The sequence below is a fragment of the Hyla sarda genome, chromosome 6 (assembly GCF_029499605.1).
Source record: "Hyla sarda isolate aHylSar1 chromosome 6, aHylSar1.hap1, whole genome shotgun sequence".
NCBI lineage: Eukaryota > Metazoa > Chordata > Amphibia > Anura > Hylidae > Hyla > Hyla sarda.
Genome location: NC_079194.1, coordinates 217,193,289 through 217,219,491, shown reverse-complemented (window position 1 = coordinate 217,219,491; position 26,203 = coordinate 217,193,289). Strand labels below are relative to the sequence as shown.

The 26,203-nt window shown below is 43.1% G+C and overlaps 1 protein-coding gene across 3 annotated transcripts in view; it reads right to left on the bottom strand.

The window, feature by feature from the left end:
* The window catches only part of SMPD3 (sphingomyelin phosphodiesterase 3), a 175,464-nt gene that overhangs the window by 42,296 nt on the left and 106,965 nt on the right, over window positions 1-26,203 (bottom strand). The gene's annotated exons all lie outside the window — the stretch shown is intronic.

Below are 26,203 nucleotides of genomic sequence, written 5' to 3'. Positions count from 1 at the left end.
TTAGCTGCTGAATACTACAGAGGAAATGGTTTTCTTTTTGGAACACAGAGCTCTCTGCTGACATCATGACCACAGTGCTCTCTGCTGACATCTCTGTCCATTTTCAAAACTGTCCAGAGTAGGAGAAAATCCCCATAGCAAACATATGCTGCTCTGGACAGTTCCTAAAATGGACAGAGATGTCAGCACAGATCCCTGTGGTCCTGTTGTCAGCAGAGAGCTCTGTGTTCCAAAAAGAAAACCAGCTAATAAGTAATGGAAGGATTAAGATTTTTTTTAATAGAAGTAATTTACAAATCTGTTTAACTTTCTGGCACCAGTTGATTTAAAAAAAAAAAAAAAAAAAAAAAGTTTTCCACGGGAGTACCCCTTTAAGAAATATGGCAACTGGAAAGTGACCAAGGTTGACCTGTGGTACAATTTTGCTGACATTTTGACTCTCTTTGAAGAAAATCCATACAGTGTTATAACTTATGTGTAAAATATATATTCTCTGCTCTGCAGGACATTACCACAACCAAATGTGTATTTGTATTGTGTAGCAAACAATACAGAGCAGAATCCCTTAGATCTCTACATAACAGAATCCCAGGTATTTAATAGAGATTTATTTGCATCTTTTTAACTATGATTCATTTGTTTTGTACATAGTGAGAGCTCAAAATGCGTACTGCTTCCTCCCAGGCTTGTATCTACTGCCACAACAGAGAGCCGCAGGGAAACTGCTGCCCATGATTGAACATTAATGTGATATATGATTGACTTGGACAGGACCTCCTCTATGCTGCTGCACACCCTCTAGGCCCAATGCTTCCCTTGGTACATATTAATGTACTAAACATATTCATAAACCAGCTGACAGGCCTGAGAAAATGGACACATTTTAGCTGCCATTTACATGCATTTTTGGACAAATGCAATTACAGAAAAACCTATCCAAAGGGCCACTTCTGTGAGAAGACGACCACTTACCTAGACCGTATGTTCTGTGACAGTGCCACATTTACTATGCCATTTACTACCAACCCCATTGAAAATTAAATTTAGCAATGCCATCTTTTAAAAAGTATCACTCTACTGTTAATTTTTGAGTATTTGTTATTTGCGCCCAATGCAAGGGCAATTCCAATCGTAAAAATGGCCCTATGCTTCACACCTCCAAGAGTAACAGTTTTGAGGATAGTAAGCAATACTACAATACCCCTTTCTACAATACCCACTTTCTCTTAAAGGGGTCACTCCGCTACTCAATGTTTGGAACAAACTGTTCCGAACACTGGAGCCGGCTCCGGGAGCTTGTGAAATCATAGCCCCGCCCCCTCATGACATCACGCCCCACCCGCTCAATGCAAGTCTATGGGAGGGGGCGTGACAGCTGTCACGCCCCCTTCCATAGACTTGCATTGAGGGGGCGGGGCGTGACATCATGAAGGGGCGGGTCTGTTACGTCACGAGCTCCAGCATTGGGAACAGTTTGTTCCAAAACGCTGAGCAGCGGAGTCACCCCTTTAAGGGATGGATGTGTTGCCATGGGTTATCAATGTCAGTATTACAGTTTGAGAGAAGGGATAACTCTTCTCATATAAACATAAAGTGTTCTTTCCCTGGGACTCCATTAACTCTAGAATGATTTAGCCATTTATTTCCTGTGACAAGAAGAAGTACAGCTCAATCGTGCACCTTGGGCCTGCTTGTGTTTGGGAGTGTCTGCTCCCTGAGGCAAGTCTGTTGTAGCTGAGCTGATTCTGTGCAGTGTAATAGATATAGCGACGCTCTCTGCAAACATTGTCCAATCTTTTGACAGTTTGATTTCTCATCCATTTTGTATGGAATGTAATATACCGTCTTATAGTTTAACCCCTTAAGGACCACGGGTTTTTCAGTTTTTGCACTTTCATTTTTTTCCTCCTCACCTTTTAAAAATCATAACCCTTTCAATTTTGTACCTAAAAATCCATATGATGGCTTATTATTTGCGCCACCAATTCTACTTTACAGTGACATCAGTCATTTTACCCAAAAATCTACAGCGAAACGGAAAAAAAAATAATTGTGCAACGAAATTGAAGAAAAAACGCCATTTTGTATATTTTGGGGCTTCCGTTTCTACGCAGTACATTTTTCGGTAAAAATGACACCTTATCTTTATTCTGTAGATTCATACAGTTAAAATGATACCCTACTTATATAGATTTGATTTTGTCGTACTTCTGGAAAAAATCATAACTACATGCAGAAAAATGTATACGTTTAAAATTGTCATCTTCTGACCCCTATAACTTTTAGCGGTACAATTTTTGTATTGATCTGACTTTTTGATCGCTTTTTATTAATTTTTTTCCTGATATAAAAAGCGACCAAAAATACGTTATTTGGGACTTTGGAATTTTTTTGCGTGTACGCCATTGACCGTGTGGTTTAATGAATGACATATTTTTATAGTTCGGACATTTACGCACGCGGCGATACCAAATATGTTTATTTTTATTTACATGGTGTTTTTTTTTTTTTATGGGAAAAGGGGGGTGATTTGAACTTTTATTAAGGAAAGGGTTAAATCACATTTATTAACTTTTTTTTTACACTTTTTTTTTTTCAGTGTTATAGCTCCTATAGGGACCTATAACCCTGCACACACTGATCTTATACCCTGTTCACTGCAAAGCCATAGCTTTGCAGTGATCAGGGTTATCGGCAGTAGATTGCTCAAGCCTGAATCTCAGGCTTGGAGCAATCAATCGCCGAAGGGACACGCCGGAGGCAGGTAAGAGGACCTCCGCTCGTGTCCCAGCTGATCGGGACACCGCATTTTCACTGCGGTGGTCCCGATCAGCCCCGCTGAGCAGCCGGGAAGGTTTTACTTTCGGTTTAGACACGGCGTTCAACTCTGAATGCCGCGTCTAAAGGATTAATAGCGCGCGGCACCGCGATCGCTGCCGCGCGCTATTAGCCCCGACCCGATATGGCGGGGGGTCACCGCGTGACCCTGCGTTATATGGCGGGAGCCGGCCAAGGACGTAAATATACATCCTTGGTCGATAAAGGGGTACTCCGGTGGATTTTTTTTTTTTTTTAATCAACTGGTGCCAGAAAGTGAAACAGATTTGTAAATTACTTCTATTAAAAAATGTTAATCCTTCCAGTAGTTATTAGCTGCTGAATACTACAGAGGAAATTATTTTCTTTTTGGAACACAGAGCTCTCTGCTGACATCATGAGCACAGTGCTCTCTGCTGACATCTCTGTCCATATTAGGAACTGTCCAGAGCAAGATATGTTTGCTATGGGGATTTTCTCCTACTCTGGACAGTTCTTAAAATGGACAGAGATGTCAGCAGAGAGCATTGTGCTCGTGATTCAGCAGAGAGCTCTGTGTTCCAAAAAGAAAGCTAAAATTTCCTCTGTAGTATTCAGCAGCTAATAAGTACTGGAAGGATTAAGATTTTATAATAGAAGTAATTTACAAATCTATAATATTATTCTGTCCAGGCACCACTGTTACGCAGGACATTTTTTATGTATATGGACTACCACTATTTTTTTGGGATATTTGTGGGACCTCTGGTATTTGAATTTATTGCATTTTTTACAGACCGTTAGGTGCCATTGCCACTATCTTTTTCTACTTTATATTAATTTACAAATCTGTTTAAATTTCTGGCACCAGTTGATTTAAAAAAAAAATTCCACCGGAGTACCCCTGTAAGTAGCATGTGTAAGTACAGAGAACCTCTAGGATAAGTAATTAGAAAAAGCTCAATAAAAATATGCCAAACATATCATTTGTATTAAACATAAACTCAAATTAAACCCAACTTTATTACGGCACTACATAAAGTTTTACAGCATAGGTTGTAATAATTTACTTTGCAGTTCACAATGAGCGGTGCACAGTCGGTCACATTATATTATAGCTCTCTTCTTTAGTATGTACCGCCAGCTCTAGTCTCCTATTTCCACCCCAGCACTAAACTTACAGGGGTCATGAGTCCTGCTCCCCAAATGTATGGCAGCCACGGTGTTTCTGCGGTTGTCGCTATCTACTGCACGTTTGTATTTGGTGAAGAGGCATCTAGTGGTTCACATAGTTAAAGGGGTACTCTGGTGGAAAACATATTTTTTTTTATTTTTTTAAATGAACTGGTGCCAGAAAGTTAAACAGATTTGTAAATGACTTCTATAAAAAAAAAAAAATCTTTACCCTTCCAGTGCTTTTATGTGGCTTTATGGTACTGAGGAAATTCTTATCTTTTTGAATCACTTTTTTGTCTTTGTCCACAGTGCTCTCTGCTGACACCTCTGTCCGTGTCAGGAACTGTCCAGCAGCATAGGTTTGCAATGGGGATTTTCTCCTGCTCTGGACAGTTCCTGACACGGACAGAGGTGTCAGCAGAGAGCACTGTGGACAAGACAAAAAAGAAATTCAAAAAGAAATGAATTTCCTCTGTAGCATACAGCTGCTAAAACGTACTGGAAGGGTAAAGATTTTTTAACAGAAGTCATTTACAAATCTACAAGTCATTTACTGGCACCAGTTGATTTAAAAAAAAAAAAAAAAAATGTTTTCCACCGGAGTACCCATTTAAAACTTTGTTTTACTAGGTGGTGCCTTTCTAAAACACTGAACCAAAGCAAACTTATACAGTAAATCAATAAATCCACTAAGGCTGGGTTCATACACTGTAGTATGGTGCCACCGAAATTACCCCAATGTGCAATATTGGTTGCTACTGGCTAAGTAAAATTGTGGGAAAAAACTGCTTTTAGCTTTAGTCAACAGGTTTGGCCCCAGTGAAACCTCAATGTGTGAACTAAGCCCAAGACTACACACATCATCTCTTCTGCTATATAAACAAATGAGCTCTGAGGCAGTGGAAGTGTAACAGCTGAGTACTGTATTCTTTAATATTCATCACTTAGGTTCTTGTCTTTTGGGATGTATATCACTGTATAATTCTCTGTATGTGTTCTGTTGTTTAAATATGTATGTATATAAATGAGACTATAGGTCGCATAATATTGATTCCTCTTCCACAGCGACAGGTCACTTACCGTATATACTCGAGTATAAGCCGACCCGAATATAAGCCGAGGCCCCTAATTTCACCCCAAAAACCCAGGAAAAGTTATTGACTCGACTATAAGCCTAGGGTGGGAAATACATCATCCCCCCATGTCATCATCCCCCTGTCATCATCCCCCCTGTCATCATCCAGACCAAAGTCATTAACACCCCGTCATCATCACCCTGTCATCATCACCACCTGTCATCATCCCCCCTTCATCATCACCACCTGTCATCATCCCCCCTTCATCATCACCACCTGTCATCATCCCCCCTTTATCATCACCACCTGTCATCATCACCGCCTGTCATCATCCCCCCTTCATCATCACCACCTGTCATCATCCCCCCTTTATCATCACCGCCTGTCATCATCACCGCCTGTCATCATCCCCCCTTCATCATCACCGCCTGTCATCATCCCCCCTGTCATCATCCAGACCACTGTCATCATTCCCCCCATATCATCACTGCCTGTCATCATCCCCCCTTCATCATCACCGCCTGTCATCATCACCGCCTGTCATCATCCCCCCTTCATCATCACCGCCTGTCATCATCCCCCCCTGTCATCATCCAGACCACTGTCATCATTCCCCCCTATATCATCACTGCCTGTCATCATCCCCCCTTCATCATCACCGCCTGTCATCATCCAGACCACAGTCATTAACACCCCATCATCATCAACCTGTCATTATCCCCCCTTCATCATCACCACCTGTCATCATCCCCCCTTCATCATCACCACCTGTCATCATCCCCCCTTTATCATCACCGCCTGTCATCATCACTGCCTGTCATCATCCCCCCTTCATCATCACTGCCTGTCATCATCCCCCCCTGTCATCATCCAGACCACTGTCATCATTCCCCCCTATATCATCACCGCCTGTCAATCCCCTCATCAGTGGTCTTCAACCTGCGGACCTCCAGATGTTGCAAAACTACAACTCCCAGCATGCTGGGAGTTGTAGTTTCGAAACACCTGGAGGTCCGCAGGTTGAAGACCACTGCGGCCTTCGTCATCATCCAGACCCCACCTTTAGTTTTCTACTCACCTCCCCTCGGTGGGAAGGAAGGGTGAGCTGGTCCGGGCCATCTATGCTGCAGGGACCGTCCGGTGGGGAGGGTTAGTCGTTCCGGGCTGTCCATCTTCACCGGGGGGGCCTCTTCTCCGCTCCGGGCCGGCCCCAGACTAGTGACGTTGCCTTGACAACGACGCACAGGGACGTTCATGCGTAGGGACGGACGTCCCTGTGCGTCATCGTCAAGGCAACGTCACTAGTCCGAGGCCGAGCCCGGAGCAGGGGAAGAGGGCCTCCCGAAGAAGATGGACAGCCCGGAACGACTAACCCTCCCCACCGGACGGTCCCTGCAGCATAGATGGCCCGGAACAGCTCACCCTTCCTTCCCACCGAGGGGAGGGGAGTAGAAAACTAAAGGGGGAGGGACTGGATGATGACGAAGGCCGCAGTGGTCTTCAACCTGCGGACCTCCAGGTGTTTCAAAACTACAACTCCCAGCATGCTGGGAGTTCTAGTTTTGCAACATCTGGAGGTCCGCAGGTTGAAGACCACTGAGAAGGGATTGACAGGGGGAGAGTTCACTCGAGTATAAGCTGAGGGGGGCGTTTTCAGCACGAAAAATCGTGCTTAAAAACTCGGCTTATACTCGAGTATATACGGTATGTACTACTCTCCTGACCCTTGCTGCAATCCGATATCTGATGGAGATCGAAATGTTTTAGATTTCTGTAACTTGATTTGCTATTAAAAAGTCAAACATACTGCCACTTTGAGTGCCACATCATTTGTACAGTATATAAAATTGCTGTGTCCTGGTTGCTCACGGTTTTGTAAACTACAGTTTAGCTAAACCTAGTGGAGGCATATGACATAAACTCCTTTCTTGTTCCAATTATTTGTGGTTTGCAATTGGAAAAAACAAACAAACATTTCTGTATTTTTTTTGTGGTGGTGGGGTATGTTTTTACTTTGTGGTTAGAATTTTACTTTATTATAATAAAAGTAAAATTTTAGGAGTGGGTGCGACATAGGTTTTTTTATTTTATTTTATTTTTTAACCAAAGGCTTTGACCCTGGGGTTTTGTGTTAATTTAAAGAGGTTGCACAGGATTAGAAAAACACTGCTTCATTTTTTTGCAAAAACAGCACCACTTCTGTCCACAGGTTGGGTTTAGTACTGCAGCTCAGTCCCATTCACTTCAATAGAGCCGAGTTGCAATACCAGACATAACCTGTGGACTGGATTGGTGCTGTTTTTAAAAGAAACTGTGTTTTTCTAATTCTGGACAATCCCTTTAAGCATTGGATCTCATACCTGTATTGGGGTTTGGAGTTTTCTTGTTCAATTAGATATTTAGTAATAATTATTTGTACCCTATTTGCTACATGATACCACAATATTGTGGATTTTTTTAAACAAAAGTTCCATATTAAAACTTACCTGTCAGAACCCACTAAAAAATAAAACTGTTATATGTTAGGCTGGGTTCACATCACGTTTTTGCCATACTGTTTTCAATCAGTTTTTCTAAAGAAAACCGTATGGCAAAAAAACTGATGGAACCGTATGGGGGAAAAAGTAAACCGTATGCGTTTTTAAACCGTACACTGTTTTAAAAAGTGTATACGGTTCCGTCCGTTTTTATTTGAAAAAAAACATACTTTTTTGAAAATGTTGTCCATTTGTAATGGGAGGGGTGTTGGGTGGGGACTTTAGGATGCAAATGTGCATGTGCAAAGTAAAAACCGTATACGATTTCCCGTATGGAAACGTATACATGTGCTTTTCCCATTGACGTCCATGTTAAAAAAAACCTATGCGGTTGCAGTACGCTTTTCTAAACCGGAGTCAAAACCATGGAGTGCATAAGGCTGGGTTCACACTACGTTTTTCAACTACGGTTCCCGCATACGTTTTCTATCAAAAACCTTATGGGAAAAAAACGGATGGAACAGTATGGGGAAAAAGTAAACCGTATGGGTTTTTAAACAGTATACTGTTTTTAAAAGTGCATACTGTTCCGTCCGTTTTTGTAGAAAAAAACCCATACGTTTTTGAACATTTTGTCCATTTTTAATGGGAGGGGTCTTGGGTGGGGACTTTAGGATTCAAATGCGCATGTGCAAAGTAAAAACGTATACGTTGTTCCCGTATGGAACCGTATACATGTGCGTTTCCCATTGACGTCCATGTTAAAAAAAACTTATGCGGTTGCAGTACGGTTTTTAAACCGGAGTCAAAACCGTGGTTGACCACGATTTTGTCTCCGGTTTAAAAACCGTACTGCAACCGCATACGTTTTTTTTAACATGGACGTCAATAGGAAACGCACATGTATACGGTTCCATACGGAAAAAACGTATACGTTTTTACTTTGCGCATGCGCATTTGAATCCTAAAGTCCCCACCCAAGACCCCTCCCATTAAAAATGGACAAAATTTTCAAAAACGTATGGGTTTTTTTCTACAAAAACGGACGGAACAGTATGCACTTTTAAAAACAGTATACTGTTTAAAAACCCATACGGTTTACTTTTTCCCATACTGTTCCATCCGTTTTTTTCCCCATACGGTTTTTGATAGAAAATGTATGCGGGAACCGTAGTTGAAAAACGTAGTGTGAACCCAGCCTCACTTAGATCTTCCTATGTCATTCATGAATGTCATCCTTTGGCAGTCCTGTAATGCTGGGACTTGTAGTTTTGGAATAGTTGGAGGTACAATGTTTGGATAACTTTTTTTTAACAACAGTGTTGCCTTCAGCTGTGTGCCTTCAGATTTTGCAAAACAACAACTCCCAGCATGCCCAGACATTCTTTGACTGTCCAGGCATGCTTGGAGTTGTAGTTTTGCAACAGCTGGAGGCACATGTTTGGTAAAGCTCTGTGTTACAGTAGTGTTGCTGCAAGCTGTCTTCCTCCTACAGCCTTTTCCATCAGCCATCTCATGTCCATGACCCTTGGACACGCTCATGCTTCTGAGTGACTCATCAGTGTCCCAGGAGGTATGGGGACCCCTAGTGGTGAAATTTTCCTTAATAACATTTTTTCAAGAAGTATATTAAAAAAACTATTGTTATGCCGTGATGTACAACATATAAAAATGTTATATCTTACAGTGCCCATTTTAAAACTTGGAGGCTGAAGCGATGTTTTCCCAACTGCTAACCTCTCACTGAACCAAGCCAAGGTGATATCCAGCAAGCGTTTGAGAATTTGTCCAAGACACATAAGCAGTGTATTAGGTCATGTTGGTAGGTTACCAGTTTTGAGACATACCTGCAACAAAAAAGTCTATATCATGGTCTAGGCAATCCTATTGTACCTAACTCTCATAGAGAAGATAGTGCCTTCATTAAGGGTTGGAAGCAAGTATTGACTGAAAATTCCTTTGTGGTAATGGGGTGTGAGGTGCAGGGCAGATGTTGTTACCCTAGGGGCAGATGGCATTAACCCCTTGTATTTGTGATGTCAGGGCATGGTTCAGCCTAAAACCACCCGAAGGTATACCGCTGGATCCTGGGCTAAGCACGGCGGCAATAATGACACCGACTCCAAGTTACGGACAACAGTAGCTTTACTAAGGGTAGACCTTTGGTAAAGTCTATACAGTTCAGCCAGGGCCCAAGGAGGTGACCAGTGACAGAGACCTTAAGGACTTGTAGTAGGACTGGACAATTGAATGCAGACCACGCTGACTTGACAGATGGCAGGGACTGACTTGACTTGACTCATAAAGCTGTGACTTTAGCTTACTTGACTTTATGGTAGCTGCAGGACTTGACTTTGAGGCCTCCAACACTCTGGACACACACACTAGGCACGACTGCACTGGACCTCAGCAGGAAGCAAGAGCTCTAAGCTCCAAGAGAGAGAAGCCCCACCCAGGGCTTATATGGGGAGACTAGCAGACAGCCCATAGGTCACTCTTGGGATCACCCGGTACCTCCTGGGTAACAATCACATGACATAACTCTTAAAGATAGAACACATTTTATAATACAATACACTGCAGAACATACGTACAGGGGGGGGGGGGGGGGAGAAACAGGTGCAAGGGGCCCTGGGGACACGGAAGGAGGTTGCCTGACAGGGCAGCAAGGATACCGGGCAACATCTCCCATACTGGGCCACCACACCTTATATATGATAAATTACAGTAACCCTCCGACATATGATAAAATCGACATACGATGATCTCTCAGAGGCCATCGCATGTCGATGTCAGCATCGACATACGATGCTTTTATATGTCGAGGTCATCGCATTAACTGCTATCCGACAGCGCAAAATGCTTAAGCTGCTGTCGGATAGCAGTTTAAGCATCCCGGGCAGGTTCGCTTACCTATTCCCGCTGCTCCGGGTCCACTTTGCGATCCTCCGGTGTCTTCTGTATCTTCTCCAGGGTCCGGGCCTCGCTTTCCGGTGTCGTTATTACATCACTACGCACGCCGCGCTGGCGCAGCAGTGTAATTACGTCACCAGAAAGCGAGGCCCAGACCCTGCAGAAGATGCGGAAGAAGCCGGAGGATCGCGAAGAAGACACCGGAGCAGCGGGACAGCATCCGGAGCCCCTGGGACAGCATCGGGAGCGGAGAGGACCTGGTCCGGAGCGGTGGGGATAGGTGAGTACAGCTTCCTATACTTTACATTGCACGGATCCCTCAACATACGATGGATTCGACAAACGATGGGTCGCTTGGAACGAACTACCATCGTATGTTGAGGGACCACTGTATTTATAAGAGTACGAGAGGAGACATCTGGTATTGGTTATGTAAGTGCGGTGTTTCTATCATTTTTGCCTAGGATTGTAGTATGCAATTGGTTAATGGAAATCCACTGATACCATACCCCTATGATGCTGGATCCAAATGGTCAATAAAGATGTATTACCCCTTTGTAAAGAGTCTTATATACTAACAGGAAACATCTGCATAAATTTGAAAAAATCTGGACATGATAGATTGCCTTAAGGGATACTGTTGAGTTATAGATTTCTGTCCATTTTAGGAACTGTCCAGAGCAGCATAGGTTTTCTATGGGGATTTTCTCCTACTCTGGACAGTTCTTAAAATGGACAGAAATGTCAGCAGAGAGCTCTGTGTTCCAAAAAGAAAAGAATTTCCTCTGTAGTATTCAGAAGCTAATAAGTACTAGAAGGATTAAGATTTTTTAATTAAAGTAATTTACAAATCTGTTTATTGTATCCTTTTTTGGTGAAAAATCCCAAAATTCATGATAATTTTGAAAATTTAGCATTTTTCTAACTTTGAAACTCTCTGCTTGTAAGGAAAAAGGAAATTCCAAATAAATTATATATTGATTCACATATACAATATGTCTGCTTTGTGTTGGCATCATTAAGTTGACATGTTTTTACTTTTGGAAGACATCAGAGGGCTTCAAAGTTCAGCAGCAATTTTCCCCGAAAATTTCTAAATCGGAATTTTTCAGGGACCAGTTCAGGTTTGAAGTGGATTTGAGGGGCTTTCATGTTGGAAATACCCCATAATTTACCCCATTATAAAAACTGCACCCCTCAAAGCATTCGAAATGACTTTAGGTGTTTCACAGGAATAGCAGCAAAGTGAAGGAGAAAATTCTAAATGTTAATTTTTTTACACTCGCATGTTCTTGCAGAGCCATTTTTTGAATTTTTACAAGGGGTAATAGGAGAAAATGCCCCCCAAAATTTGTAAACCCATTTCTTCTGAGTATGGAAATACCCCATGTGTGCATTTCAAGTGCTCTGCTGGCGAACTACAATGCTCAGAAGAGAAGGAGTCACATTTGGCTTTTGGAAGGCCAATTTAGCTGAAATGGTTTTTGGGGAACATGTCGCATTTAGGAAGCCCCTATGGTGCCAGAACAGAAAAAAAAAACACATGGCACACGATTTTGGAAACTACACCCCTCGGGGAATGTAACAAGGGGTACAGTGAGCCTTAACACCCCACAGGTGTTTGACGACTTTTCGTTAAAGTCGGATGTGTAAATGGAAAAAATAAATGTTTTTCACTAAAATGCTGTTTTTCCCCCAAATTTTACATTCTTACAAGGGGAAATAGGAGAAAATGCCCCCCAAAATTTGTAACCCCGTTTGTGCCCCCCAAAATACCCCATGTGTGGACTTCAAGTTCTCTGCTGCCGCACTACAATGCTCAGAAGAGAAGGTGCGCTTTGGGCTTTTGGAGAGAGAACTTGTTTGGAATAGAAGTCGGGGGCCATGAGCATTTACAAAGCCCCTCGTGGTGCCAGAACAGTGGACCCCCCACATGTGACCCCATTTTGGAAACTACACCCCCCACAGAATTTAATAAGGGGTGCAGTGAGTATTTACACCCCACTGGCATTTGACAGATCTTTGGAACAGTGAAACATTTTTCATTTTCACGGACCACTGTTCCAAAAATCTGTCAGACACCTGTGGGGCGTAAATGCTCACTGCACCCCTTATTAAATTCCGTGAGGGGTGTAGTTTCCAAAATGGGGTCACATGTGGGGGGTCGGGGGGTCCATTGTTCTGGCACCATGGGGGCTTTGTAAACACATGGCCTTCCGGACACATTTTTTATCCAAAAGCCCAATGGCGCTCCTTCTCTTCTGAGCATTGTAGTGCACCCGCAGAGCACTTTACATCCACATATGGGCGATGTTCTTATGGGGTTACAAATTTTGGGTTGCTTTTTTCCCTTGTGAAAATGACAGGGCTCCGAAGTGAGAAAGCGCCATGCGCATTTGAGGACTACATTAGGGATTGCATAGGAGTAGACATAGGGGTATTCTATGCCAGTGATTCCCAAACAGGGTGCCTCCAGCTGTTGCTAAACTCCCAGCTTGCCTGGACAGTCAGTGGCTGTCCGGAAATGCTGGGAGCTGTTGTTTTGGAAACACTGCGGTAAGATACGTTTTTCATTTTTATTAGGGGGGACAGTGTAAGGGGGTGTATATGTAGTATTTTACCCTTTATTATGTGTTAGTGTAGTGTTTTCAGGGTACATTCACACAGGCAGGAGATTACGGCGAGTCTCCCGCTAGGAGTTTGAACTGTGGCGTAAAATTTGCCGCAGCTCAAACTTGAAGCAGGAAACTCACTGTAAACCCGCCAGTGGGGATGTACCATGTACATTCACATGGGGGGGTGGGAGGGGCAAATCTTCAGCTGTTGCAAAACTACAACTCCCAGCATGCACTGACAGACCGTGCATGCTGGGAGTTGTACTTTTTCAACAGCTGGAGGCACACTGGTTGGAAAACCTTCAGTTGGGTTCTGTTACCTAACTCAGTATTTTCCAACCAGTGTCCCTCCAGCTGTTGCAAAAGTACAACTCCCAGCATGTACTGATCACCAAAGGGCATGCTGGGAGATGTAGTTATACAACAGCTGGAGCTACGCAACTACAACTCCCAGCATGGCGAGAAAGACGTTTGTTGTTCGTGCATGCTGGGAGTTGTAGTTTTGCAAGATTTAGAGGCTCATGTTTTAGGGACCACTGCACAGTGATCTCCAAACTGTGGCCCTCCAGATGTTGCAAAACTACGAATCCCAGCATGCCCAAACAGCAAACAGCTGTCTGAGCATGCTGAGTGTTGTAGTTTTGCAATATCTGAAGGGCTACAGTTTAGAGACCACTGTAGAGACAACTGTAGCTCTCCAGATGTTGCTAGGCAACTCACCGGCTTCCGTAGTCTGCAGCAGGGAGCCAGCCGCACGTCATGGCCGCCCGCCGATCGTCGACCTCTGCTGCCGCCGATGGTAAGTGACCTCCGGCGCCAGTCACCATCGGTTCCCCCGTTCTGCCCGGACTACTGTGGGTGGGCAGAATGGGGGAACCAAACTTTAAGCCCCCCCTGCTATTGGTTGGTCACTTCTGACTGACCAATAGCAGAGATAGGAGGGGTGGCACCCCTGCCACCTCACTCCTATACCTTCAGGGGGATTGGGGGTGTCTTGGACAGCCCCAATCTTACTTATTTTCCGGGTCACTGAGTCACTGGAGACCCGTTTGACCCAGAATCGCCGCAGATTACCGACATGGAGGGGTCTCAGGATCCCCCTCAGCGATGTTCCGGGATGCCTGGGGGACCGTAATTCCTGGGGGACCGTAATTCCCATGGGCATACCCATACGCCCTCAGTCCTTAAGGACTCTAAAATTTGGGCGTATGGATACGCCCTCAGTCCTTAAGGGGTTAACGGGTCATAAAGGGGCTGGGGAGAGGGTATGGCACCAGTGTGTTGGAGGGTAGAAAAATATATTATAAAACAACTAGAGTATTACATGAATATCACTTACCACATAACTTCTTAAAGGACATCTGCAGCAAAAGACTGTGGATAGGGGGTAAGTGTCTGATCGCGGGGGATCCAACCGCTGGGACCCCCCGCGATCTCCTATACGAGGCCACGGCTCTGCCGCGGCTCTCCCATGCATGAGGCGTGCCGGCCGCAGCATGACGTTGTGGCCGACACGCCTCCTCCATGTATCTCTATAGGAGAGGCGGGGAGGCAGCATTCGTGCCTCCCCGCCTCTCCCATAGAACTGTATGGGGAGGGGAGCGTTGAGGAGGCATACCGTCGACTCAGAGAGGTCGGCACAATGCGCGTTAGCCGCAGCAGTCGGACCCCCCACGATCAGACACTTATTCTTTATCCTGTGGATAGGGGATACGTTGTCTTTTGCTGCAGATGTCCTTTAATATAAAATGTGTGATGTAGTAGATGTAGAACAAATTAAGTAGAGGGGGAATTCTATACTGTTTGTTAGACGATGGCCACCAATGCTCTTAGAAATCCAACATTAAAATTCTTGTTGATATATTGCCTTGGTAGGAATTAAACCTATGTCCCCCAACCCACCATATGGAGAACATTATGTCGTGAAAAGATGCAAAGCTCTCAGTAGAGATAAAAATGATTTCAATGTGTATTTTCCTTATAGCTCAGCTCCCAGGGCTTTTCTTTTGCATATTTTTCAATATACTTTTCCTGAAATTCATCAAAAGATTACAAGGTCCTACACTTGCTAACCACAGTGTGTATGAAGAGGAAACCTGTTCCAGCCAACTGCTTTGATAGATCCATGCCTTAGTCTAACCCGTTCTCTCATTAGCCACTGCTGTACAGAATATAGAAAGTGCTTCTCGCTGCTTATTAATACCTGCTAGAACATACGGTCCCTTAAGGGCACTCACTAACTTTAAGAAAGTGATAAAAAGTCTTAAACAGAGAAATCCATAATCTTTGTCTTGTCAATACAGAGATATGTATTCTTTCTTTGTATCCTATAATTGCCAGTATAAAGCTATGAGTGAATGACATATATTGTAAAGAAATAAGTATGTCTCATTTTTAAACTCCTTAAAGGGGTACTCCTCCCCTAGACATCTTATCCCCTATCCAAAGGATAAGAGATAAGATGTCTGATTGAGGGGGTCCCACCACTGGGGACCCAGCGATCTCCCTGCTGCACTTAGCGTTCGTTGGGTGCATCGCTGGAGGCTCCTGACGTCATGGGCACGCTCATGATGTTACGGTCACGCCCCCTCAATGCAAGTCTATGGGAGGGGGTATGAGGGCCGTCACACCCCCTCCCATAGACTTTGCATTGAGGGGGCGTGGTCGTGACATCACGAGCCTCCGCAACGCCAGTCATCCGACATGGAGTTCGTTCCGTGCAGTGGATGTCTGGGGTTCTGCAGCCGAGATCGCGGGGGTCCCGCCGCTGGATCCTTTGGATAGGGGTAAGATGCCTAGGGGCAGAGTACCCCTTTAAGGCAAAAGAGTGGGTGTACAAACCCTCTCTGACAGAGATAGTAATGGTAAACTCCAACATATAAATATCTCAAAACCTGTGTCTCTGAACAACAGAATGTAAGTGTATTAGAAGAAAAAAGTGTATCAATATATATGTAAGTAAGGATTTAACTTCAACATTTAATTACATGCTGTTTGAGCCACATAGGTTTTTGCTTGCCTTGTTAGCCGTGATTGATAGATCCTTCTTTCTGCCCACACATAGAAGTATTGATCAAGGCTGGTGTGGTGGAGAGAAGCTGCAGGGGACCACCTCTTGAGTCATAGTTGCAGGAAAGTCATGACAGGTTCCTGATAACCCTTTCCCATCCTATGACATATAATTACATTATGGGCACTTCATAGATGTGAGTAATGGCTGCTATCAGCAGCATGGACTCACTGCTAATGCTGAGCATCAGTGATCATGCTGATGTCTTGTAAAAACACTTTAGATTCTGTGATCACAGTTTATTGTAGGAGCTAAAAGTTAAAAAGTACCTGTCACCAAACTAAACTCTTAATATATTGTTCCTTATGTAATTATAAGACACTTTTCTATTTACTTGCTGTTAAAATTCTCAACCTTTATATGTTTTTAATGTGATTGAAAAAAATGACACTAGGTGGCTCTGTTCTGTTCCCTGCGCAAGTTAAACAGTTAGTTTAGTCTCCTCCTGGCCTTGTAGGAGACCAAACTCAGGAAGTGCATGCGGGGCATGGTGAGGCACAGGTCTCACAAGCTTTAGTGACATCGCGCCTGCTGGGGAACACCCACTTTCTCCTGCCAGGAGCTCACACAATGTGAGCAAGGGGAAAGGTATGATACACAGCTTTTTAAAGTTTGGGAAAAAAATTTAAGTGCAGGAGGGGTGTAAGGAGTATAATCTGAGTTAATTTAGAAAATATGGTTTGTTGACAGGTACTCTCTAAAATTATTGGTGCAGTCAGTGAGGGGGACTGATTAGGACCTACGCGGGAAATCACTGGGTCCCAATCAGCTGAGACGATAGTCGAGGGGTCCTTACTTACATCTTTGCTGTACTATCGGTTCTCTGAAGAGTATAGGCAGCTTTAGTAGCTTGTATAAGCAGAGTGCCGATAACATTGAAGTTACAATATTATGCTGTGGCATAGCATTGAACAGTGTTTGTAGTCAGAAGGTTGCAGTCTAGTCTATGTGGACAGAAGGTAATAGTCTATGTGGACGGAACAAAAAGGTAAAAATAAATAAAAATGTTGTATTGTATTCCTTTTATTCAAATAAAATAAACAAAAACATACTTGATATTGCTGCATGTGAAAATGTCCAAATATAAATATAATGTTAGTGAAACTGCATGGGGAATAGCATAAATGCCAAAGTCCAGAACTGCTGATTTTTGGTCACTTCATATAGTAGAAAAGAATGAACGAAAAGCGATCAAAAAGATCCAACAAAACTGTGATGTCCCAGTACAGGACATGGTCCTGCACTACAGTTAGGCCCTGTCAGGTTGAGTCTCTCAGTGACCTGGGGGCTTCCCTGCAGGGTCTCCCCTGCTGTTTCTATAATGTTATTTATCCTACCTTATGTTTAGTCAGTGTCCTAATGTATAGCTAGTTTAAAGGACCTGCGAGTTGTCTAAAGGACCTATGAAGTGTCACATGTTATGTTATGTTGTCACATGATGTTACCCAGAGAGCACCAGCTTAACCCATGACCCGCAGCTTGATTACAATTACAATTTCTTCTCTACTCTTATCTCTTACCACCTGCTACTGGGCACAGCAAAAACCAGAGATCTCAGTGCTACTGACCAGCATCTGGAAGGCCACAAAGCTACAGGCATTCCAGTAAGTCAAAAGTCTATGTCTGCTGTCACTACAAATAGTCAAGTCCAGTCTATTGTCAAGCTTTAAGATAATTCTCAAAAGTTAAAGTCTATTACAAACATAATTGGTCCCAGCAAGCTGCGAGGTCCTTTTGGGTTCCTGGCCACCTCTCTGGGAATCTGGCCTAGCTGGGAAGATAATTAAAATTGTCTTAACTCAGTAAAGCCTCCGTTAAACCATAACTGGTTGTGGACTCTCCTTTCATTAACTAGCCATTGGAATAGCAGAGATACCGTTCGCTTGGTTCTGGTACCCCAAAACCACTCTGCCGTCATGAACACTAGGGGTTAGCAACATCTTGCCCCAGGGGTTAATACCATCTGGACCCACCACCTATACTGCTACACCCCGTGGTCCCGCCATACACTGGTGGTCCACCACAAAACAATAATAGTACCAATAAAAGCTACAGCTCAAAAAAATGAGCCCTCATACATCCCTGTATACAAAAAATAGAGCTATGGGGGTCAGAAGAGGTCAATTCTAGGCAATTTTTATGTATAAAATTGTAAGATCTAGACGGAGGTGAAAATCTTGATGGGAATGCACCCTAGCAACTTTAGTTGGGGTTAAAGATATTCTGGGTAGGTTCTGCTATCCCTGAAACACTTGCACATTAATACTATTAGTAAATATTTAACTATTTCTCCCATTATACAAAGGTCATGCCCCCACTTTGGTATATGATGTTTTCATCTATACAGGATAAGTATAAGTGGAATTGCTGAGCTTGGCTCCACAGAATGCTGCGTTCATTGTTCTATTGATTCTACCTTCAGACCATTGTGTGAATGAATTATGGACATCTGTTTAGTGGAGATAACTTGCAAGTTCCTATTGATCAGTTGGAAGGACTTGGCTAAAAATGTGGTACATATGGTACTTTAACTCATTCCTGACTACATCCTCAACATATTTACTTACTGTCTCCATGCACTGGTCAACGTTCTCTACTTGCACCTGTTCTGGTGCCACAAAATATCACAGACTTTACAGCTAGTCACAGATTTCTGCTGCGGTATCTGTGTAATAATCACTGTGCCACTCTCAGTACTGGGTAAAAGATGGGGTCCCATGCAGGGAATCCCCTCTATGATGCCCCTATGCCAATATGACATATAGGGTTTTTCTTTAAAAGTCAACCTCATACAGATAGGTGAATTCCATCATATATATTCAATGGCCCAAACTATTCCTTATATCCCCATTTTGTCTCAGACTCAAAAGTGTAGTTTGCTGCACTTTTAAGTCCAAGACAAAAAAAAGTATAAGCTTGGAAAATGGCCTGAACATAATTGTCAGCCGCAGGGCCAGATTAAGGCTACCTGGAAGACAGAGCACTTCATTATGATGGCCCCACTCGACAGTTCCCCCACATTAGGTGCAGTATAGTTCCCCCACATTAGGTGCAGTATAGTTCCCCCACATTAGGTGCAGTATAGTTCCCCCACATTAGGTGCAGTATAGTTCCCCCACATTAGGTGCAGTATAGTTCCCCCACATTAGGTGCAGTATAGTTCCCCCACATTAGGTGCAGTACAGTTCCCCCACATTAGGTGCAGTACAGTTCCCTTACATTAGGTGCAGTACAGTTCCCCCACATTAGGTGCAGTACAGTTCCCCCACATTAGGTGCAGTACAGTTCTCCCACATTAGGTGCAGTATAGTTCCCCACATTAGGTGCAGTATAGTTCCCCACATTAGGTGCAGTATAGTTCCCCACATTAGGTGCAGTATAGTTCCCCCACATTAGGTGCAGTATAGTCCCCCACATTACGTGAAGTATAGTTCCTTACATTAGGTGAAGTATAGTTCCCCACATTAGGTGCATTATAGTTCCCCCACATTATGTGCAGTATAGTTCCCCCACATTAGGTGCAGTATAGTTCCCCCACATTAGGTGCATTATAGTTCCCCCACATTATGTGCAGTATAGTTCCCCCACATTAGGTGCAGTACAGTTCCCCACATTAGGTGCAGTATAGTTCCCCCACATTAGGTGCATTATAGTTCCCCCACATTATGTGCAGTATAGTTTCCCCACATTAGGTGCAGTATAGTTTCCCCACATTAGGTGCAGTATAGTTCCCCCCCATTAGGTGCAATACAGTTCCCCCACAGACATACAGTGTATGGCTGGAGGCTGTATGTCTGTTTATTGCCCCACTTCAGTGTTCCAACCACCGCTCCGGGGTCACAATCTACTGCTATGGCCTATGGACCATAGCAGTAGGTCCTGGGACCGGAGGTCTGAACGCTGAAGATGACGTGCTGGTGCTGGATACTTACCATGCGCATGCGTCCTCCTCACTGATCTGCTCTTCTCCTATGGGCGCACCCTGCGTGCGCTACTTCCCGGCGGCCCCTGCCTTATTAAAGTTAATGCAGGGCCGCAGAGAGGTAACATCCTTGTGTCCTGAAAAGATTTTTCTGGACACAGGGCTGTTTCGAATGTGATGGAGGGCCCCCTGCGGACACGGGGCCCGGAGCAGGCGCACCATGAGCGCGAATGATGATCCGGCCCTGATCAGCTGAATACACTTGGGCTATTGATGGGGCCATGGGCCATACATTGGCTACAAAAAGGGTCTATTGTCTTGTGACTGAGCCCCAAAGCTTATTTTTGTTCCTACCACGTCAAATGTATTCGGATTCATAAACTGGTTATACATGGTTCTGATTGTATTAAGCACATTTAATATTTTAGATTTTCTTTGACCCACAACTGCAACCACCATTGAGGCTTCAATGAGAGGGGGGTCGCAACTAAGGTTGGCCTATGGCTTTTCCTATTAGCATTGTGAACTTGTGTAGACCTCCTTACCTTATACAGATCTAAAGTGGAAAGAGAAGAACCAACCTAAGCATCATAATGGTCAAAAAGAAAGCAGTAGGCATGCCTATCCCAGGAGAGGGAATGTGAGGGCATGAATGGGTAAGGACATCTTCTCTATTTTTATGCTTTACTTAGACTATATGTAAAAAATGAGTATATCAGTCAGTTCTGTAATCCTTGCAGTAAACCTTATATCTGTATAGGTGTGATGTATTTACATACTATAGCCTTTCTACTGTATACTGCATATATAGATATGTATGACATTGCCTTAAGGAAATTGCAGGCTGGAGCAGAAAGGTTGCACCTCCTTTTCCTCTTACAATGTTGAACAGACAACAGAAAGTACATTCTGAAATACCAATGTGTATGATCATGTGTGAATGTCCTGAATCTTTCAAGACTGGATATAATTGGAAGCCTGTGACTCGATTTCTCTTCATACTATGTTAAAGAAGATAACCAAGGCGTGAAGAGCAACAGCCTCTTATCAATATAATTACTTTCATCCACTTCCAATTTCCTATAGCCGTTTTCTATAGACACCCCCTCCCTCAAAAAAAAAAAAAAAAAAGGAAAAATGTATTAGAAAAAGAATCAGATCTGTGATCTTCCTTGCAACAGAGGCATGATGGGATTTCCTGATGTACTGGCAATGTCATAAGGCAGAATAATGCTCAACCTCAAGACACAGACAAGTACCTTGCTTTATTGGATGGGAGGGAGTCATACATCATAAGATGACATTACACAAATTGCTGTGAGACAAAGCCAGGGTTAGATTAGGTCTTCTTCATCATGATGTAGTATTGTTACATTTATACATGAAATTTAATTATCTCTAATGACCGAAAATCTTCAGATGAAACCCCAGACTAATACAACAGTGAAGCTTTTAAGTACCTACAATTTTTATTGGTATGACATGAGCTTCAAAAAGATCTGACTAACAAACTATGGGGTTATAAAAGATTGGTATGAACGAAGAAAGACTTGAAAGACGGCGCTCACCATAAAACGAGATCTTTATTCTTCAGTTGCGAGGAAAACACATCAGGTCAGGGGGTAACACAGACATTGGGGAACGTGCCCTGACATGATGTGTTTTTCACGCAACTGAAGAATAAAGATATCATTTAATGTTGAATGCCATCTTTCAAGTTTTTCTTCGTTCATATACATCTTTGTTATTCTGGACTGAGGACCATCAGTCATGAGACAGTTGCTGTTACGGTGTCCTCCGCACGGAGTTTAGTGCGATCAGGGTGCACTTGGAGTCGGTCTGTGCGGTGCCGGCATACTTGGACACGTTGGACTTTGTAAAAGATTGGGATTTCTCTTTCACCAATGGGCTTTGGGAAGTTTCCAAATGCATAGTATTGCTGGCTGATGCTATTATACATTCCGATCCCACACAACCCTTTTAATCCTTTGCATGATTAAGTGACCCAGAGCCCTTTCAGCCCCTTCTCCTTTTTTATGCATTTATTTGCTTCACAGGTCTGGTTTGTTCACAGGTCTGGTTTGTGATTGCTTAAAGAGGAAGAGTAACCACTATGAAAAAAGGAGATTGCATTATCATTAAAGGGGTATTCCAGGATTTTTTTTTTATATGCTACAGAGGCTGGAAAATTTGTGTTGTTCATAATCTAGTGTTTGTAGTGTTTCATGGTGGTCTTGCAATTCTTATGTGATCTTTGCCCCGATGTTTATTTTTAACAGCATACAAAATTACTGTTGTCTAGTTTTCCCAGGTTGCAATGCGGCCCGAGACATTACATCACTAGTCAGGTGTGGAAAGGGAGCCTGTCTGCTTAACCCCTTAATGACCATGGAGGTAAATGTACGTCCTGACTTGGCGGTACTTCGCACATCAGGGCGTACATTTACGTCCTGTGTATGACCGCAAGCATCGGAGCAGTGCTCGTGCCATACACAGCAGTTTCTGTCAGCAGCCGGGGACCTGCCGGTAATGGCTGACATCCGCGATCGCGCGGATGTCCGCCATTAACCCCTCAGATGCCGTGATCAGTACAGATCACGGCATCTGCGGCAATGCGCACGTTAAAATAGATGATCGGATCGCCCGCAGTGCTGCTGCAGCGATCCGATCATCTGTAATGGCGGACGGAGGTCCCCTCACCTGCCTCCGTCCTTCTCTCGGCGTCTCCTGCTCTGGTCTGACATCGAGCAGACCCGAGCAGGAGATAGCCGACAATACTGATCAGTGCTATGTCCTATACATAGCACTGAACAGTATTAGCAATCAAATGATTGGCATAGATAGTCCCCTATGGGGACATAAAAAGTGTAAAAAAGAAAAAAAAATTGAAAAATGTAAAAGTAAAAAGTAAAAAATAAGTGAAAAACCCACTCACCCAATAAAAATGAAAATTGTCCATTTTTCCCATTTTATCCCCAAAAAGCGTAAAATTTTTTTTTATATACATACTTGGTATCACCGCGTGCGTAAATGTCCGATCTATTAAAATATAATGTTAATGATCCCATACGATGAACGGCGTAAACGTAAAAAAAAAGTCCAAAAATGCTGCTTTTTTGTCAAATTTTATTCAAAAAAAATTTATAAAAAATTATATAAAAGTTTTATATATGCAAATGTGGTATAGATAAAAAGTACAGATGACGGTGCAAAAAAATGATCCCTCATACTGCCCTATATACGGAAAAATGAAAAAGTTATAAGTGGTCAAAATAGGGTGATTTTAGATTACTGATTTTGTACAAAAAGTTTTAGATTTTTTTTAAGCGGTACAAAAATATAAAAGTATCTAGCTCTGGGTATCATTTTAATTTTATTGACCCACAGAAGAAAGAACACATGTCATTTCTACCGTAAAGTGTACAGTGTGAAAACGAAACCCTCTAAAATGTGCAAAATTGTGGTTTTCATTAAAATTTCCTCCCTAAAAAATATTTTTTGGGTTCACCGTACATTTTAAGGTAAAATTAGAGTTTCATTACAAAGTACAATTGGTCACGCAAAAAACAAGCCCATATATAGGTCTGTAGATGGAATTATAAAAGAGTTATGGATTTTAGAAGGCGAGGAGTAAAAAACTAAAATAAAACTGTCCTGATCCTTAAGGTGAAAATGGGCTTGGTCCTAAAGGGTTTAAATGGTTGGAGCAATCGCTCAGTGGGAAGGAGTTCATTCTCCACAGGGCTGCAGGGAATCGTAGTTTCATGAACAGCATGCGCAGGTGTGCTGAAAATGGTGGGGTGACTAATGTATCGGAGAGAGAAAAGTGTACTCATACTTAAATACAAGGGATCCCGGGAATTGTGGTTGGAGGAAGGGAACTTAAACAGGAAATAGCCCTTTTACAAAAAGGAAGCAGCAGCGTTATGGTGGACTCACAACACAGCCATTTAGCCCAAAGACTAGCATGGATCTTTTCTAAGCATGTCCATTGCTGTCTGGCAGGTAAGGACTAAAGCCACTTTATGGTGGATGACCCCTTTAAATATCTTAAGCTTAGGCCCTGATCATGCACTTAATACACCTTTCTGTTCCTGAGTTATTAGGGTTACAGTTTGTCAGATGAGCATGGACTTAATTTAAATAATGGGAGCAAATATCAGGTAATGGGGGGAGGGGGGAGGTGTATTAGTCATACACACCCCTTAAATTCAATTGTCAGGCAAATTATAAGCCCTTGTATCTCAGGAACGGAAGTATCAAGAAACTGTAAAAATGTGTGTGATTAGAGAACCCTAAGCTATTTAATGACATTAACATCTCAATGGCTTGGGCACAGGTCCCCTTCATTTCACTTTAGTGTTTATTACAATCGCTTCTTAAATCTTGCAGTATTACAAAATCTGTGAAACTTTGTCAAAAAAGGTCAGAAGATTTAATTTGGTAACAAGTAGCGTGTGCATAATTGAGAGTATATAGTCATATAGCACAGTCTTGTTTTTATTTGTTGTAGTAGATTTATATGGTAAAAAAAACTTCAAATTCAAACTGGAGTCTTCGTTAGGAAATGAATGGTATGATGCAAAAAACTACTCCAAAATAATCTGACTCTACAGTGAAAATGTGTTTCTTTGGTCACTGGCAAAGTCTACAATTATAATGATTGGTTTATTTGAACAGTGAGAAACAGAATAACAGAAAAATGCATTTTAAATAAGTTATGAATTGATTTTTACCATTGTAAAATGTGAGTTAGCATTGTGACTTTCAGCTAACAACACTGAACACTGAACACTTTAAAGGATTTTATTTCTGCTTGAGAACAGAAGTGACCAAGGCTAAAGATCAAGTTTTTAATGTTCAAAACCAGACTGCCTCAAAGACAAATACAGATATCTTCTTAAAACCTTATGTTGAATATCAAATAACAAGTTACAGTGTCAGTTCTAAATGTAAAACATTATTTTTGCTGGTCTACAGCCACACTGGAATATTTTGATCAGTATTGTGCATCATTCTTTGCAAGCCAAAACCATGGGGTAAGTACACTGTTCAAAAAAATAATCTGAATGAATGCACTAATCGTATGAAATACTTTTGTCTTTACATAGTTGAATGTGCTGACAATAAAATCACACAAAAATTATCAATGGAAATCAAATTTATCAACCCATGGAGGTCTGGATATGGAGTCACACTCAAAATCAAAGTGGAGAACCCCACTACAGGCTGATCCAACTTTGATGTAATGTCCTTAAAACATTCAAAATGAGGCTCAGTAGTGTGTGCGGCCTCCACGTGCCTGTATGACCTCCCTACAACGCCTGGGCATGCTCCTGATGAGGTGGCAGATGGTCTCCTGAGGGATGTCCTCCCAGACCTGGAATAAAGCATCTGCCAACTCCTGGACAGTCTGTGGTGCAACGTGGCATTGGTGGATGGAGCGAGACATGATGTCCCAGATGTGCTCAATCGGATTCAGGTCTGGGGAACGGGCGGGCCCGTCCATAGCATCAATGCTTTCCTCTTGCAGGAACTGCTGACACACTCCAGCCACATGAGGTCTCGCATTGTCTTGTATTAGGAGGAACCCAGGGCCAACCGCACCAGCATATGGTCTCACAAGGGGTCTGAGGATCTCATCTTGGTACCTAATGGCAGTCAGGCTACCTCTGGCAAGCACATGGAGGGCTGTGTGGCCACCCAAAGAAATGCCACCCCACACCATTACTGACCCACCGCCAAATGGGTCATGCTGGAGGATGTTGAAGAACATTCTCCACGGCATCTCCAGACTCTTGTCACATCTGTCACATGTGCTCAGTGTGAACCTGTTTCCATCTGTGAAGAGCACAGGGTGCCAGTGGCAAATTTGCCAATCTTGGTGTTCTCTGGCAAATGCCAAACATCCTGCACGGTGTTGGGCTGTAAGCACAACCCCCTCCTGTGGATGTCGGGCCCTCATATCACCCTCATGGAGTCGGTTAATGACCGTTTGAGTGGACACATGCACATTTTGTGGCCTGCTGGAGGTCATTTTGCAGGGCTCTGGCAGTGCTCCTGCTGCTGGGTTGTTGCTCTCCTATGGCCTCCTCCACGTCTCCTGATGTACTGGCCTGTCTCCTGGTAGTGCCTCCATGCTCTGGAAACTACGCTGA